Consider the following 18,341-nt stretch of genomic DNA (forward strand, 5'->3'; position numbering starts at 1 on the left):
TGTTTAAGTATTAAGCATAAAAAAATTAGTTGAATGAGTGAATGTTTAGTTATTTTATCTTTACTGTCATTGGCACCAAAATCTGTGTTTTATTCAGTGGATTTTCACATGGTAGATTGCTAATTATAAGTATTAATTTTCTGTGGGGCTGAATAAAAGTTCAAAAGACTTCTTTCAAGGCTGCCTCCCACTTGCTCCAGCCATCCTCATTTGCATGTCTCCCATTTCAGCAAAATTTGTTCAATTTTAGCTTAAAATTTATCCTCCATTAAAAGATGTCCAACTGCTAACACTTACTATCTATAAATGTGATTTTATTTGGAAATAGAAACTTTGAAGATGGAATCAAACTAAGAGGAGATTTTACTGGAGTAGGTGTCCTATAACCTCATTTCTGGCATCCTTTTACGAAGAAAATTTCTAACACAGAACACACAGGATAGAATACCACGTTAAGAATGAGGCAGAGGGCCTCCCCTGGTGGCGCAGTGGTTGAGAGCTGGGCGGCAAAGCTGCCCGCAGCCTCTGCAGAGCCGGTTTGATCCCCGGCCGCTGGCAAGGGTCCCACATGGCGCGCAGACCTCTCCTGCCATGCCTGCTGCTCCCCTCAGCAGTGTGTTTCCTCGTTCTGCCTGTTCTGTTCCCCGCTCTGAATCTGGTGAATTCTCTCACCCTCCCGCGCGTCTTACTGTACCCAGTGCATGTATAAATAAATAAATAGATAGATAGATAGATAGATAAATAAATAAATAAATCTTAAAAAAAAAAAAAAGAATGAGGCAGAGATAGGTGTGGTGAATGGATAAACCAAGGAACACCAAGGATTATATCCAGGAGGAAGGAAGGAAGGGTTATTCTTTAAAGAAATGGTGGGAACATGGCCCTGCTGATACCTTGATTTCCCTTTCTAATCTCCAGAACTATGAGAGAATACATTTATGTGGTTTTCAGCCACTCAGTTTGTGGTTTGTTACACATAACCAAGAAAACTAATATACATTTTACCCTTTTTTCCTTGCTTAGATTTATTTTAAGAATCTTACAATACTTTAAACTAGATTTATCTTCTCACTTTTAATGAAAAGTTTTCATTTCAATTCAGAACCATAACACGCCCCCCCCTGCATTTTACTTATTAGCTTAAGAACAAGTATGCACTTATCCAGTGCCTTTGTTTTTGTTTTAATTTCCTCTGTGACGTTATTCATCTTCTTCAATGCTATTGTTTGAATAAATGACTCCATATAACATTAATGTGTTTAATTTGGCATGGATAATACTTAAGAAGCAACAATGACTATTGAAGTTGGTAGGAAAGATTTGTCATCAATCATGGACTTACCATAAAATATTTTGGAAGCCCTAAAGTTCCACCATCAGAAGCAGCAGTCATCTACCATATCAGTTAGACCCCCTATCCAGCATAGGGTGTGGAGTCATGCCCAGGTAGAAGTAAGGAGGCCTCTCTGACAGCAAGGACAGCCTGCAGCCCCAGTAAGACCTCTCACCCCAGTGTGAGATTGGAGCCACAACCAGCTGAAGCAGTCCCAGCAACAGCACGATGCAAAAAGAAAATAATAGGGAGACAAAAAAACCACAACAAATGGCAACTTGAGTACTCAGGGCAATACTAAACCATAGAAAGAGAACAAATCTACAGAACCCAAATACAAAGACCTAGAAGATACAGAATTCAAAATTGCCATGATAAAAAAGTTCAAAGAAAAGGGAGAAAACACAGAAAAACAGTTCAAAGACATACACGAAAACTCAGAAGAAAAATGAATACTAGGCCTCCCCTGGTGGCGCAGGCAGTGAGCACAGTGCTGTGAAGTTGTCCTCAGCCTCTGCAGTGCTGGTTCCATCCTGGCCAGTGGGCGAGGGTCCCACATGGCGCGGCAGAACCATAGGATATGAATTCTGAATAAGATTCAGAAAAAGCTGTCACAGAATAATCTTTTAATCGCAGAATTTTCTTTACAAAAATTTACTGAAGAGCAAAAACTGGAATGTTGCTATCAAAGGGCATTAAGTGCAATTAGCTGACTTCATTTTTCTATAAACCCAGTTATATGAGATGAGTTCCTATATGATGTGCCCCTTTCATCAAACAGCTTAAGCCTATTAACAAATACTTTGATGGTACTTGGTCCATGTAGACTTCCACTAATTGCCCTGTGCTTTTAAAAGTTCCAAATACATATTACAATTGTTTACTATAAAAATGACTAGAAAGCAGTTGTTTGTTGTGCATTCTGCACAACAGCCTAAATAATATTAGGATGCACAGGGAAAGGTCTACCAGTCTACATTATTATGCAGAGACAAGACCACAAAACATATCCCTCTCTAATACAAAGCTGCCACACTAGTCATGATGGATTATTAAGATGCTAGCTATTGGTGCAAAATATGAATCTTAAAATACAGCTATTTGCAGTGTAAGCTCATTTTCATGAACACCAAAAACTTAATTGAATCAGAAGATTTCAAGTCATAATTGTGGTATAACTTTCTAAGGGGAGAAGACATAGCTATTTATCCTAGAGACTCCTATCGTGTCTACTACAGTTCTGGCATATCATAGGCATCCAATAGAAGTTTATTGATTGCTCATAACATGATATTAAAACTCAGAATGTTGCTTGAAATATATTCGAATACTCCAATAGTAACTTAAATAAGTTGGAGACAGCATGATAATATGAAGATAACTTTGACTATGGAACCAGACAACTTGGTTTGAATCGAACCAACTGTGTTACCTGGAGCAAGTACTGAATCTCTGGGAGTTCAGATCCTTGTCTGGAAAATGGGGCTATTAATACCTGCTTTGCAGGGATGTCAGGATAATATGGTGTGTACAGATCACCTAGCGCAGTGTCTGGGACAAACAGTGCCCTTTGGGTTGAATCATGAACTTTAAAAATAATTATCAGAGTATCCATTACTTAAACATTCAGTCTTTATTTACAAGCCATTTATACCTTGACACTGTCTATGCTAATAGACATAGTTATTAAGTGAGTAACACATACTGATGGATGTGTGGACTAAATAACAGTGATAATCAAACCATGATAACCATGCAATGCAAAAGAACAATGATCATACAAATAGTCTGCCTATTTGCTAATCAGCTGTAAAATGCTTCCACAGATGTCCTTTGTATTTCAAAAAAACATTTTCTATATGCTTTTCTACTACGGAACCATGATTCCTTACCAGTAACTTCCAGTAGATGAAGGCATATTGCATCCAAAAAGCAGCATATGATGGACAGTATCCATGCTGGCCCTCGGCTTGAAGTCAACTGTTAAGAGAAAATGACACATGAATATGAACACAGGTTATACTTCTGTGCACAAACTCACAAGAGATGTGTAGTTTGACAATTTGATGCTTTTATGATAGAGCGCCCAAGTTGTATGAATTTTCTTTTTCCTTAAGATGACCATGATTTGATCATTTAACTTCCTCGGATAGTTAACTCTAATAATAATAATTAATAAGCAACACACACATTTTTTTAATGGAAGAGACCATATACAGTAATGAGAACAGTGTGTGGGTAAAAAATGAAAGCTCTAAAAGTAGTAGTCACTGGAATGTGATAGAGACAAATTCTAGAAAAGAAAAGTGGAAAATATATCTTCACAAAAATATAGAAGAGAAAAATTACTACTCTGGATCCCACCACATACTCAGTAAAAGCATGCTAAAACCAACACATGTCATTTCTCTTTTTCTACTAATAAGTGTTTTAAAGACATTAAGCAAAAATCAGCTCAGACATCAAAAGCTAAAAACAAGTTAAACTATTATCTATAGATTAGAGATTGAATATGAGGTCCCTTTCCCTTTCCTGGCTTGAGTTTGACTGATTCCCTTTTGTCCAAATTCACCATGCTGTCCTACAGGGGCCAGTTACAACTCACCCTTGCCAGTAAAAATGCTAATTAGCCTAAAATTAGCCATGTGTGTAAAATTGCATCTTTTATCTTTTTGTTTGTATGATAAAATTAATAAAATATCACATTCTGCTAAAACATGTCTCTAAAACACAAGTGTTTATAAAAGATGTTCTACATTAAACTATAACACCATGACCTGCAGAGTGTGCATAGTCAGAAAACACAGGCCACCTACTACGAGCCAGCCTGACTTGACTTTCAGTGGAGATAACACTTTTCCTTTATTGCACTGAAACTATGAACTTAAAACCTAAAAATCATATCTTGAGATTTTCATACCACTATTTATAAAACTAACAGAGGACAGAAGGAAAATGGAATTGCTCTAATTTGAGGCTTGTTTTCTATTACCAAAGAATATAGTGAGTTTAGGAGACTGAAGAAGATATACTTTGGAAAGGAGGACTCAGTTGGAAATTACAATAGTTTATAAATCATAGAAAATCATAACGTAACCAAGCCTAACTTTGTTAGCAAGGGAAAAAGAAGGAAGGACAGGGTCTATCTACAGACTCACTCTCAAGTTGAGTGTAAGATTTCCTCCCTTCCTTCCATAATCCTCTCAGGGTATCATCCCTGGCAGAAGGAAAAATTGAAAAGAAATGAAGTGGGAGTACATGGCCTTTATTTCTTTTTTTCTTCACTTTAAATTTATCTTGCTATGTGTTACAATTTTTTACTTCATATTCATCTTTATCAATTGGCTTATAATCAGTCTAATGGTATCTAACTTTTTGTTCCAATGGTATCTTCCACCTTTTTTTTTTCCCCTTTAAATGTCCCTCTGTCACTCCATCAGGGGTTTGTCAAAGAAAATGGTGTCTCCTCTGCTGTTCCAGAACTTATGTACATGATCACATGGTTCCCATCCCTTATAGAAAACTTTATTATGAGTAGATTCTATTAACAGATTTTCTAAGCCTTGATCATTCTGGTATTTTGGTAATAAATCAACATGTCCAAGTGCATTTTATCTAGAATTTTAAACTGCTTGGGTAGAAAATAATGTTAGTTTGAGGTATCAAATAAAATTCTAGGTGGAAATATCCAGCAGAAGATTTAAATGATGTGAGTCCTGTTCATAAGAGAGGAGAGGAAATTATGTATATGAAAATTACTCAAAAAGTAAACCCTGATGTCTGAAGCCATGAGGGCAGACAAAAGCACCAGAGGTGAACTTGAGTTCCCATAAGGCACCATACAGGGCTTGGGAAAGTTTTGGGGAAAGCCCTGAGTGGTCAGGATCTGTGCAAGAGTCCCCAGTAGTGTCTTTTTCATATGAATGTGGGGCATGTGTTATTGTGAAAGGAGGCAAAAATCTTTTTTGAAAAAAAAAATGAGTTATTAAATTTATAAAATGAAATATTAATGAACAAAAGCTTCACTAAGGATAGGAAGGAAAACCTTTTGGGAGAAGAATATATCATGAAGACAAGGACATGCAATCTCCGTGGCTGTTCATCAGGAAGGAAAGTCAAATTTTTTGCCTGGGTCCCTGCTTATACAACAGGATCTTCTAATTTTTTTAAGGTAAAAAGCAAAAATCATTCAAAGTACAACTTCTCTAGGCATGTTCTGAAATTTTTCTCATTTTCACATGCTATATTAAGAATGATTTATTTGCTCCACATTGAACGCTTTCTAGATATGTGTTTAATTTTAGTTTCTGTAATTAGAAGCACATCAATATTTTTAAGTGATAGTAGAAGAAAATTCCTGAGTTCCCTCTTATAACAACTTGCTCTTACGGACTCTTATTTCTCCAGAAACTCAACCAAGTTTAATTGCTAAGTAAATTACTGGTACAGGGTTTAAACAAGAAAGCAACCATCTTTCTCATATCCAAAAGATCGAAGTATTCATATAATTATTGCTCCAGGTACAATTCATTGTCAGTGGAAACGAAAAATACCACCAGAAAAGGAATGTTATATCAAAATGTAAACCTAAAACAAATAATAAATGCCATAAAAACAAAGCAGTACTTGGACAATTTTATAGATGGGCCTGCTGCCAGTGGTGGGAGGAGTCAACTGAGAAAAGATGAGGCTGACAGTTTCATTTCCTGGGTTTGCTCCATTCCTATTATTCCTTGCTTTGCATAACAAGATCCCACATTAGTGAATAAGAATGAGGTCCTTTGAGCATAAGCTACATATATGACTAGGCTGGAGATTTTAACACTACACAAAACAGAATATAGAAAAATATTTTAACATTACAAATCAAAGAAATTCCTCCTTTTCTTTTTTCTCCAAACATACATCAAATAAATAAAGGATTGAAGGCAAAGAAAGCTAGATGAAAATATTGGAAACTGCATGTAAGTGTGTGAGTCTGACAGGCAGAATAAACAAAGGCAGCTTTGGGGTGGTGACATGTAGGCAAAAACAGAGCCTCGTGAGGAGCAAGGGAATATTCTATCCATTAAGATTAAAGTGTCACCAAGTATTCTAACTCAATAACAGGATGACAGCTGCTTAAGTGAAAAAGGTACTTCAGTCTCAATGGGTGTTAACAGTTCAGATTGTCTGATGTATAAGATCAGAAAATTTTGTAGGCAAGTATGAGTAAGTTCTGGAAACCAACTACTTTTGAAGGACTAGGACTCCAGAAATAGTGACTCATGCACATTAATTAAAGGAAAAACTATGACACAGAAAGTGCAAAGATTGGAGGATGTCTCAAAGGATAATGTCATCTGAAATAAAAAACTTTAAAGTACGTGTGTGGGTGACATATTGAACAGAGAGATAACTAAGTCTACTTTCTGGAGTTCTAAGAAAAATTTGTCCTAACTGCATGAAGCTGTTAGGCATTTATGGCCTCTTTAAGCTTACATCTGACTACAATCAGAGCCATAAAATTCCCTAAGAATGTGACCTAGGAGAGAACTTCATTTAGCACTTTGCTTTCTGTCCGTTTCCTTTCCAAGTGGCTATCCAGGGCTGCAAGTCAAATATTGATGGATCTGCCAGACCAAGGACTTGGAACAGTCCAGTGGTAGAATGAATACTTAGGAAATATCTGTGTACATAAAACCAACCCAAATTTACTAACAGAAATGGGAGGAACATCCTTGTTAGCTATAGATAGGCAACAGAAGACTAGTACAGCCTATTGATGATTAACTTATAAAGTAAAGAACATGAAAATACAAGTGTAAATCTCCTGATCTTCGGGGTTGGCATGTTGGAAACATGTTGGGTGACCAAAGGATAGAAAACATTCAAGAAATACTGAGACAGGGCACACAGATTATCATGAAATAAATTAGGTTTTATCCACTTATCAAAGACCTCTAGTGTGGTTTTGTGTTGTCTTATTTATGCTATCTTAGCTCTCTCAACTAACTTTTTTTTAATTAAAGATTTATTTATTTATATAAGAACTGGGTAGTGGCTCGGGAGGGTAAGAGAATTCCCCTGAGACATAGTGGGGAGCAGAACAGTAAGATGACAGACAACACTGCTGAGGGGAGCAGTGGGCCAGATAGAAATCTGCTTCTCCATGTGGGTATCTCCCTGGCCAGCTGGGAATTGAACCCGCACTGCAGAGGATGCGGACAGCTTTACAGCACTGCTCTCAACCCGCTGCGCCATCAGGGAGGCCCTCAACTAACTTTCACTCAGAAACTGGAACAGCTTCCTAGGGTGCCTACTAGAAGATATTCAGTGGTCATGTGGGAGACAGAGACTACACTATTCATGTGGAGAAAACCCTAGGTGACAGAGGAGAAATAGGATATATAGACAACTCCCTCTTACACTCACTCCTCTTTCTGGTTACTGTGTGGATATTGCATGGATATATGAACACTGTGACTTCCTTGGTCTCTGTAGTCACACCACTGAGTGATCCCTAAATATGATCAAAAGTAGTCTGCCTGTTCTGTTCCCCACTCTGTCTCTGGTGAATCCTCTCACCACCTGCCCCATCCCCGCACCTCTGACCTGTACCCCAGTTCTTGTACGCATACATAAATAAATCTTTAAAAAAAATAGTAGATTGCCTGGCAGTGTTTGAAGTATCCTAACATCACCTTAATATGGGCTTTATTTAAGAAAGGTCACATTGAGAAAATTTAAGGCGACTATGTAATTCCACAGTAGAAATTATTCTACATTCAAGAGAGAAGCCCAAGAAAATGAAAAGCAATGAATCATTATATTAATTTCATCTATTTCTAAATTCAATGGCTTCTGTCTCATTTGTACAGTGCAATTTGATAGATAGGGACCTGCCATCATTCACTAAGGAAAATACACATTTATTTACTGGTCATCCATGTGAGGTAAAGCAAGTGGATGAAGATGACAGTCAAATTTCTTGGCTGAGTGGGCTGCTGTCAGAGTCAATTCCTCTGAGTGTCTATAAAACACCTTTTAGGCAGCATCACAATTCAGTGGTCAATGCAGATTTTATCATACCTTTACCCATTCCAAGTCTGTGATTTTTTATTAAAACAATAAGCAAAAGCAATGCTCTATGGATAGCTTTTATTCAAAACATAAAAATTACATTTATCTTCATTACAGTATTTCCCCAAATATCTACTTTAATTTGCATTTAAAATTCAATACAGCCATAGAAATATATCAAAGATGTTGTTTATGCTCATATGTAAATATGACAGGCATATGCACATAGAAATTCCATGACAATTGTGATAGCACTGTCTCAGAATTAAAAAGTATTTTTATCTAAAATGAGATGTAATTAGTCACACAGCATAAAGCCAAAATTATGAATTATTCAAGTGCAATTTTGGGTTTTAATGCCAGTAAGAGCTTGTTTTGTCCTAATTAAACAACCTGAATTGTATTCTGCCTTTTGTGATTTTCTTGAGAAATCTGAAAAGCAAAAGGAGAAAGTCCTTTTTGCATGTTTTAACATTTGTGTTCTTCTAGAATTCTGCCAGGCTGTGATTTTTCTTGATTTTGTGACATATCTGACATCCCCATAGCCTAGTCCAATAACTGTTACACAGCAGAACTTTACAAGTTTGCTGAATTTATGAACACATGCCTTTGCTTAAAAAACAACTGTTCCCATGGGCCTCCCCGGTGGCACAGCAGTTGAGCGCTGGGTTGCGAAGCTGCCCACAGCATCTGCTGCGCCTGTTCGATCCCCAGCTACTCCCTGGCCACCAGAGGAGGGTCCCACATGGCGCGCAGACCTCTCCTGCCGCCCGCTGCTCCCCTCAGCAGTGTACTTCGGTCCTTCTGCCTGCTCTGCTTCCTGCTCTGGCTCTGGTGATTTCTCTCACCCTCCCGTGCTTCTGACTGTACCCAGTGCTTGTATAAATAAATAAATAAAAATAAATCTTTAAAATATATATATATATATATATATAAACAACTGTTCCCTTATATTCAGACAATAATATAATTTAAGGCATAAGGTAAATTATTTAATATTTGATATATTGCCTTAGAAAATGATGAATAAACAGAACACTTTTGCAGTGTTCACTCATATATTAAGTAAGCAATTATTAAGTCCCCTTCACATGCTATAGCGCAAACCTTGCTGGCATTCAAATGTTTAAAAGGTACAGATAATAAAAGCAGAGGTATAAAATGATGAGTGTCTTTAAAAAAAGAATAAACTATTATAGGTCTTCACATGTAATCATTTTCTTTCTTTTTTTATAATTTATTTATTTATGCATACAAGAGCTGGGGTGCAGGCCAGAGATGTGGGGGTGAGAAGATTCCCAGAGACAGAGTGAGGAGCAGAATAAGCAGATCTACTAAAACACACTGCTGAGGGGAGCAGCAGGCGAGACAGGAGAGGTCTGCAGCGCCATATGGGTCAGCTCCCTAGCTGGGGATCGAACTCGTGCTGCAGTGGCTGTGGATAGCTTCATAGTGCTGCGTCTTAATCCCTTGCGCTACCAGGGAGGACCCTACATGTCATCATTTTCAACCATATGTAATCTTGTGATAAATCATCCTAAGATCCAGAAACTGGGACAAGCCACGAAAAGGATAAAATTTCATTCTTGGAAAACCTTGGTTACCACCAACAAAACTGCCTCTTCGGGAGTATGGAACAGCAATGTGAGACCACCCTCCTGATGTAGGACCACACATCCAAGCCCTTTTCCTTTCCTTCCTTTTCAAACGAATTTCTTTCATTTCTTCTCTGCATCACTGCCCCACAAACACATCTGTAATGACTTAAACAGCATGCAAGTAGGGTAACACATAGCTATCAAAAAGTATGGGCACATTCCCTATCCCTCTATTTCCTTTTCTGTAAAATGGTTTAAATATGCTGAGCTTTTGCTATGTTAGTGTCTGGCGGGTCCTGAGTAAGCAATGGCTAATGGTGGGGTGATAAGAGAATGTTCTTGTCTATAATGGGATGATCTACAGAGTTATCCTAAGACTTAATAAGATAATACACACAAAATTCCCCATACTTATTCTGCTACATAAATGATTGGAATTTCTCTTTGGTTTTCAAATTTCTAGTTCTAATTTGTCTACACTACATGTTTGTGGTGGTTGGATTATGTAAACAAAGTTCCCCACAAATCACTTGGGGTAGTATATTAAAAGTACTACATTTAAAAACTCACACAGAAGATGAAAGAAGGCTATTTTGAACAGGTGACAAACTTCAGTATTCATGAAATCCTCTCAGCAGTAAGGAAAAGAAGAAATACCGAAAACAGTTATTAACCTTTTATGATCCTTTGAGGACTTTAGAACAGGGAACAGTTTAATCTTAGAAGACAATTACCTAAGAAAATGCAGAAATATTTAGCACCTTGCTTGAATCTAGCCCCATTATGTGTTTCCTCTGAGTATTTTTCTTGACTGAGTACATTCACTTGTACTCCTCAATTTTAAATTACGTGAAAGTAAACACATTTACATTAAAAGAGCAGTAACACATTCCAGGATATATATTTATTGACCTTAAGAATTTTCAGCTCTGAAATCATATACTACTCCCAGCTAGTAGCCTATTAATGTGTGACCTGTAACACTGCTGTGAAATGTGACTATCTTATTTATCCAGGTGTGTAGAGTAGCCTTCTCTTCAAAGCAAGTGTGAAACAGAAGGAATCATGTCTATGATTAAACTTGAAAAAAAAAGATATAAAAGTTAGTAAAGATATTAAAATTAATAAAGAGAGAACTTTACATAAAATTCCTTTTTTATGAGTAAATATTTTTTTTCTATGCTGCTCCCCTCAGGTGTGGTCGCTGTAGTTCTCCCACCACCATAGCACCTGTGGTCCATGACCAGCGTCCCTGGTGCGCTCCCCTGCCATTTTGACCCCTCCTACTTCTCCTCCCCTGCCATATGCCTCAGATCTATGGTCAGCTTGCAAGTTTTGTCTTTTTTCCTCACCCCATTGTCTGGTGAAATTGAGGAAAGATTTACTGTTAATATTTCCATGATGAGGGCTTCCCTGGTGGTGCAAGGGGTTAACAGGCAGCACTATGAAGCAGTCCGCAGACATGCAGCAAGAGTTTGATCCCTGGCCAGGGAACTACCCACATGGCGCCGCAGACCTCTCCTGACTCACCCGCTGCTTCCCTCAGCAGTGTATTTCAGTCAGTCTGCCTGTTCTGTTCCCCACTCTGTCTCTGGTGAATCCTCTCACCCCCCATACCTCTGGCCTGTACCCCAGTTCTTGTATGCATAAATAAATAAATCTTTAAAAAATAATATTTCCATGATGAATTTACATCCTAAATCATATTTGGTGTACAATTAGGAACTTAAATCATTTTTCTGTCTTTAAAGTTCAGGATCTGGGCGTGCTAACCTTCCTCACGTTTTCCTTATTATTGTTTAAATATCATACAAAGAAACAATCAGGAAATGCTTAACATCCCAAACTCTGACTTTCATTATTAGAATTGAGCATGGAGAAAATTTTGTTTAGAGAGTGTTGGTATAGGCTGTTATTTTCTGTTTTGATTGCTACCAAAGTGTGTGAGGGAAAGAAATGCACATTGTTCTGTCTTTGCAGGTAGGGAACGTATACTCCTATGGGGTACACCTCATGAAAATTCATCCTTGGATGCCTGAAGGCTACTGTATACATTTTACAATTCACATACTAGTCCCCTCCAACAGCCACTTGAAGATTAGTTTCAAGGGACCAAAGTACAACTCTCATTATCATCACTTTCTCCTGAAAACCAACATCTCAAACCAGAGAAGTGAAGCGGAGTGAAGTGAGGAACAAAGTCATGAATAATTTGCCCATCACACCTTCCCTAAACAGTTAAAAGTCTGTCATAAGGGATGTTTAAATTAAAACAACTAAGATGAAAACAGATGGTGTTTGTCACTTTTCCTATCTGATTTAAAGACTCAGTTGGGGGAAGGAACTGTCATTTGAGAATCCTTTCATTCTATAATATAAACTATAGGTTCAAAGTTTCTTCTCTCCTGCCTTCCACTCTCCCTCCCTTCTTTCCGTCTCTCAATCTCTCCTTCCTTTTTTCCTATCTAGCTACCTGTCTGACAGGTAAAATCTTACATTCTCCAATGTTGATTCTAAGTGCAGTCGATTTATAGCATGAACCGGCAGGTAAATAAACAGACTGTTGAATGGAGCAGAATTAAGCAACCAGACACAGAAAGAAAGCCAATACTATGCAAATGGGACCACCTGGTATTGGTGGCCATCGACATCTGCATGCAACAACTTAACTACTATTACTCACCAATCTCTCCAGATACAGTTTGTAATCTTGTCTCTCTGTAGCTCTCTCTAGTTTTTTTTTTTTTTTTCCCCACATTAGGCATGATAAATACATTTTAGGAACTGACAGTAAAAGACTAATATCTTCATGACCATCAAAAAGAACCTTTCACTGATTTCAAATTGCTGCCCTTCCTTCCACTTCCCACCCCTACACCACCCAATCAATACTTACTCACGAAGTCTTCTTCATCCACTGGCAAACGCATTGACATGCAGAAGTATGTATCAGACTACTAAAGAAAGAAAGACACAAAAACCAAATTAAACAGCTGCTAGCAAAGGAGACATACTAACTATTAAAAGTCTGGACTGTGACTGAAAACAAGCTACTGGTCCAGTGAGGAGAAGTTGCCTGCCAAAAGCTGGGGGCAGGCTGATGAAAGGGATAAGTCTAGAACTAATGTACTCCTAGAAGTTTTTCTAAGACTCTTTCCTAAGCTATTTCAAATTCTATTTATATAATCAACCACCAAGAGTGATATTTCTAGGACTGTCACAGTTAACAGCAATATTTTAGGTGCTTAGTAAAAAGAATGAAATTATTTAATGCATTGCATCTTAAAATGATAGAGGAGTTGGTTTTGACCATCTTTTCTATATGCATAATTAAATATTTAATTTCCTGACTCACTTTATAACTGCCCAAAATATTAATTACAGAAGGATAATGAATAAAAGTTGGTCTTAAAATGTAATATTACATTTGGATTGTACTTCCAAATCAAATACAGTGCTGTTAACCAATGTTACCATGATAAAAATAAATGAACATTAAAAAATAATCTAAAAAAATAAGCCATACTCTTTATTGAGAAAAAAATTAAGTATATATTGAAAAAATCAGCGTTAACGTAAATTATTCTTCCATTTCCATTTATTGGTCTCTTACCTAAATGAACATTTTTCCACTATCAAATATATGAACATCAAAGTTTTAGGGATAAAATTGTAACTTGAAGAGAATGGGCTTCTGTTGATGTTTGTGTTCTACTTCCTCAATGGAAATCCATATGCGGTGAAGTATGAGCTATGGTTGATATTATACCTAATACAAATAGATGCTGAACTCATTTAATAATTCAAACTTCATGGATTATTACTTCATGGAATCAAGAGACTCCTCTAACATGAACAGACATCACTTGGGCTTCTCTAAACCTATTGGTAAGCACTGAAAAAGTATGACATTTGTATATCTTCTTTACTTCTATGTAGAGAGATAAGAGGACCCAAATACATATCAAATAAGTAACTTAAATATGAAAAATTACATAAAATATTCATTCTTCATTACTATTTTATTTTACATACCTTTTTTTTTCCATTTAAGCAAATTGTATCATTTCTTATAGGCTTTTCTAATTATTTCTAATTACTATAATTATTTAGTTTTCACCCCATTCTACTAATCAGGAAATGTTTTGGAAAAGTTGAATGTTACACAGTAAACATGTTAAGATTCATGTGAACTGTATGTCCAAAATCTAAGAAGTATGTTGGCAAAGTGATGCGTAAAATTTTATAATCATGTAGAAAGACTTGGTCATAAACACTTTTTCCAATTTCTGAATTACCAATTTACAAAAACTATCTATTCCATTCTAATGTAAAAAACAATAAGCTCTAGATTCTTTTCTATTTAATCATCCTGAATAATACTTGGCATAATTCAGTACTAGAAGCCAATTAGTGACTACTATAGCTATTTCTGCTACTAATACTATTACTAGTCAACAGTTATTGAATACCATTAAGTGTTAGGCACAGTTCTCAATGTTTTGCTTGTATCATTTAATAACTAAAACAATCCACTAAAGTGGATAGGAACTCCATCTTCAAAATAATAAGATTAACATTTATTGAGAGCTTATTATGTGCCAAACCTGTTTTAAGCACTCCATGTATTAATTCCTTTCATTATAAAAATACATTCCTAGGATACAGGTACTATTATTATGCCCATTTTATAGAAAAGAAAACTGAGGCAAAATATAGTTGAGTAACTTTAATTGGATTAATCTGGCCAGAACCTGATAAAAATTGACAGATGACTCCTAAACCCTCTCACTGTAGTTATTTCAGAAGGCTTGAAATTATAAATCTTTTCTCTGCCTCTTTGAGATGTAATTTTCTACCACCCAGAACTGTCTTCTCATAGTCTGTTCTGGTTCTCAAATTGATACCTTGCTCTAATTCACATCACTGCCTCCTATCATAAAGATAGGAGAAATTTGTTATCATGTTTATGGCCTAACTAACAAAACCAGATGATCCAGTCACACAAACCAAGGTCCCTTTGACTCCTCAGTGATTTGCCTTTAACAACCCCTCCCCCTCCAGGCTTTCAAAGCACTTTTGGGCTTTCCTTTTGGCAAAACTGAGTTAGTTCATGCTGGATGATCTTTCCAGCAGTAGTTATTTTGGAAGCAAATCTGTCCTCACCACTTTAACTGGCTTATTTTTGACACTAGCAAATGCATGAACTGGTAGTTGAACATAGGCAGCCTGACTAATACATGAAAGCAATGTGAACAGTTAATAAAAAATAAAATAAAAACAAAAGTAAATTTAAAGTAGGTAGACATACATTTATATCAAGAAAGGATCAAAAGGTTGCAATGAAATGCGAACCAAACAAATTCTTTTAAATTTGGACGGATTTTTTTTTTTTTTAAGATTTATTTATTTTGTACAAGCACTTGGGTACAGGGCAGAGGCGCGGGAGGGTGAGAGAATTCACCAGAGATGGAGCAGGGAGCAGAACAGGCAGAAGAACCTCAATACACTGAAGGGAGCAGCGGGTGAGACAGGAGAGGTCTGCCACGCCAGGTGGGAATCTCCCTGGCAGGCCAGGAATTGAATCGTGCTGCAGAGGCTGTGGACAGCTTCACAGCGCTGTGCTCAACCCACGGTGCCACCAAGGAAGCCCTAGTTTTTGGTTTTGCTTCACCTTTTTTTACATGTCACCTCAAGTTGTTTTTGCAACAGGCAAGTTACAGGCTTGAATAGATCTATCAAATTCAACAGGTTAGTACTTCTGACAAAAATATCAGCTAAGCACAAGGTGGCTACATATAAAGAATAAATAAAGGAAGCTAGTTTTGTACTCAGACTTGATCGGATCTATTCATAATTCTTGCTTATACCATCAGCTCAATGATTCAACATGACAAAATAACTTGGGAATATATTCTCTGTTAATTAATACTTTTGGCATATAACTACTATAAAATGAAAATGTGCTCAGATTTCATCAGTTTTCTTCCCTGTTCTATTCAGGTTTTTTGTTTGTTTGTTTGTTTAAGAAGGAGAGATGAAGAAGATCCTCTGTATCTTGCAAAATTATTTTGGGAAAGCAAAGTTTATATTAGACATTGCATCAATGGCCTACCATGCACCATTATACTCTGGTTTAAGATTTGATTTATGTCCAATTTTTCAGAATGAGGAATAATTCTGCTGGAAAAAAAGGTAAGCTTTTTTCTCTAACCCTGACCACCTTCAAAAAATAGAATGTTTATCAAATCAATAATTAGCATTTAACTGAAAGCTCTTGAAGACCATAGTTCAATAGACCAGAAGCTAGCAAAAGGTAATTTATTATTTTCTCTGCAACTATAAAAGGTATCAGTGATTTATTCTGGAACATTCTAGTACCATTGTTTTATTTCTAGAATTAAGTTGAAAGTTCAAGATCTATGTAAAGAAGGTATGTCCCTAAAAATAACTGACACTATTCATTTGGAGAAGCCAAAGCTTAAAGATGATCCAACAAAAAGTTCAGTCCCCATTAGGCTGGGCAAATATGAGTAAACACTCTTTTCTGGGTTACCTCATTTTCTTTTCAGTTATGATAAGAGTGGACCTCAAAGGTACTGTGCACTTTTCAGAGAAATGGAAACTGATTCACAAAAATGTTATTGACATATCATAGGCCACCAAGTAGTAAAAGTCAGATTAATGTTTAAAGTCTTCAAATTTATGTCTCCAAGACCATTAAAAGTAATCTTTTTTTTTTTTTTTTTTTGCGAATGGATTGGATAATAGCCATTGCACACTATCATAAGGTCATTATAGCACAGAAAGAAAGATTACTTAAGTGACTACAAATTACTGTTGCATCAATACAGGTTAATTTCTCCAGCACATCACCAGGAAAATATATTACTATAAATTCAAATTTCATGTGGTAAACAGTAGTAAGTTAAAGAATTTAAGACCACAGTAATGTGTAATCACATAGTTTATGCAACCTGTAACTGGAAAGCTTTTTTTTTTTTACCAAAAAAAAAAAAAGGAAAGCCCACTGAGGTAACAATATTAAGAAAATGACACAATTCACAAGTGATACATCACTGATATAATCAAATAAGCAGTTGTGCTTTTCTTTTTGCAGGATTAGCACCAAAACTTCTACTTAACAATACCCTGACTAGTAACTATAACTCCATAAATTCTGTCATTCAACAATAGAAAAAAGAAATTCAACTACTTTAAAATGTATGTTTTTATTATACAATTCCATGTAAAAATGGAGATCATTTGCTGAGCTTCCTACTTTATTCTAAAAGCTTTCCATCATAGCTTTTTCCCCTGATAAAGTTAGCAGGTAGGTATCACAAATACTGTTTTAAAGATGGAAAAACTGAAGTTAAAGTAGTAATTTTTTGTGATTAAAAAAATTTCTAGACACTGAAATGCAACTGCACCCAGGTATGAAAGCCTTTCTTGTTCCACCCTGGAAAGAGCCATTAAAAAATTATTTTTCAAGCTTCTCTGATATTTGAAAAGGAAATATCAGTTCTTAAATACAGTTTGTTGCTAATTTGAATAATAGAGGAGGAAAATATGAATCAAAGATATAAAATTTAACAGGAAGTTTTATAGTCCAAGTCTTCTAAATCTTAAATAGCACCTGAAAACATTTCATAAAACCTTATTAACAAACTGGACTACAGCCACAGTTTTTATATTTTGTCATCTTGTTTCTGCAAAGTAACTATTTGAAAACATATACATAATTCACATCAATGTTTCTAACACATTGTAAAGAACAAAAAAAGTCCTTACTGCCCATTACAATAGTTTCTCCACCCAAACATACAGCCTTAGAAAGGAGGCTCCTATAATTCAACCCAAACTACCAGTAAAACCTTTCACAAGTTTCCATATATCATCATCATGAAGCCTCTTTTTCTCTCTGTGGGAGGAACACTGTATCTGAGCTTGGTGCCAGGGGACTGTCTATAAAATACAGTAGATTCAAACTGCTAACATAAGGCTCAGATGTACAAAAAGGGAGAAATATTGTGAATCTCCATAGCCATGTCTCCCAGTGCTATCTGTTATGACACATCAGCCAAATCTGAATCAAGAGAGATATGATATTGCTGATGTGTCTTCACTGCTGCTATTGGAAACTATCCAAGAAAAGCATATTTTTCTGACAAAAGAAGAGAGCAAGCTAAAAGTGGGGAAAAAAGGCACTTATTACTAAAGAAGTCCTACGATGTGCTAGAATTACCCATTTTAAACAAAGTTCTTATGTAGTCATTAATGTTCAGTAATACCTTGCTTACATTTTTTAACCAAAAAAAGGTTTTATTTTGATTTAGCCATTTGTG

At 36.2% G+C, this 18,341-nt stretch overlaps 1 long non-coding RNA gene across 1 annotated transcript in view; it reads right to left on the minus strand.

Annotated features, from left to right (window-relative positions):
• Positions 1 to 1,486: 1,486 nt before the first annotated feature.
• The window catches only part of LOC119260277 (uncharacterized), an 81,880-nt gene continuing 65,025 nt past the window's right edge, over positions 1,487 to 18,341 (minus strand). Inside the window, exons 2-4 of the long non-coding RNA XR_008549381.1 lie at positions 12,890 to 12,950; positions 3,226 to 3,313; positions 1,487 to 1,920 (exon numbers count right to left, since the gene is read on the minus strand). This is a non-coding gene — a long non-coding RNA (uncharacterized LOC119260277). The remainder of the gene's footprint in view (positions 1,921 to 3,225; positions 3,314 to 12,889; positions 12,951 to 18,341) is intronic.

The sequence above is a fragment of the Talpa occidentalis genome, unplaced genomic scaffold (genome assembly GCF_014898055.3).
Source record: "Talpa occidentalis isolate TD23 unplaced genomic scaffold, MPIMG_talOcc4v2.1 talOcc4.6, whole genome shotgun sequence".
Classification (NCBI taxonomy): Eukaryota; Metazoa; Chordata; class Mammalia; order Eulipotyphla; family Talpidae; genus Talpa; species Talpa occidentalis.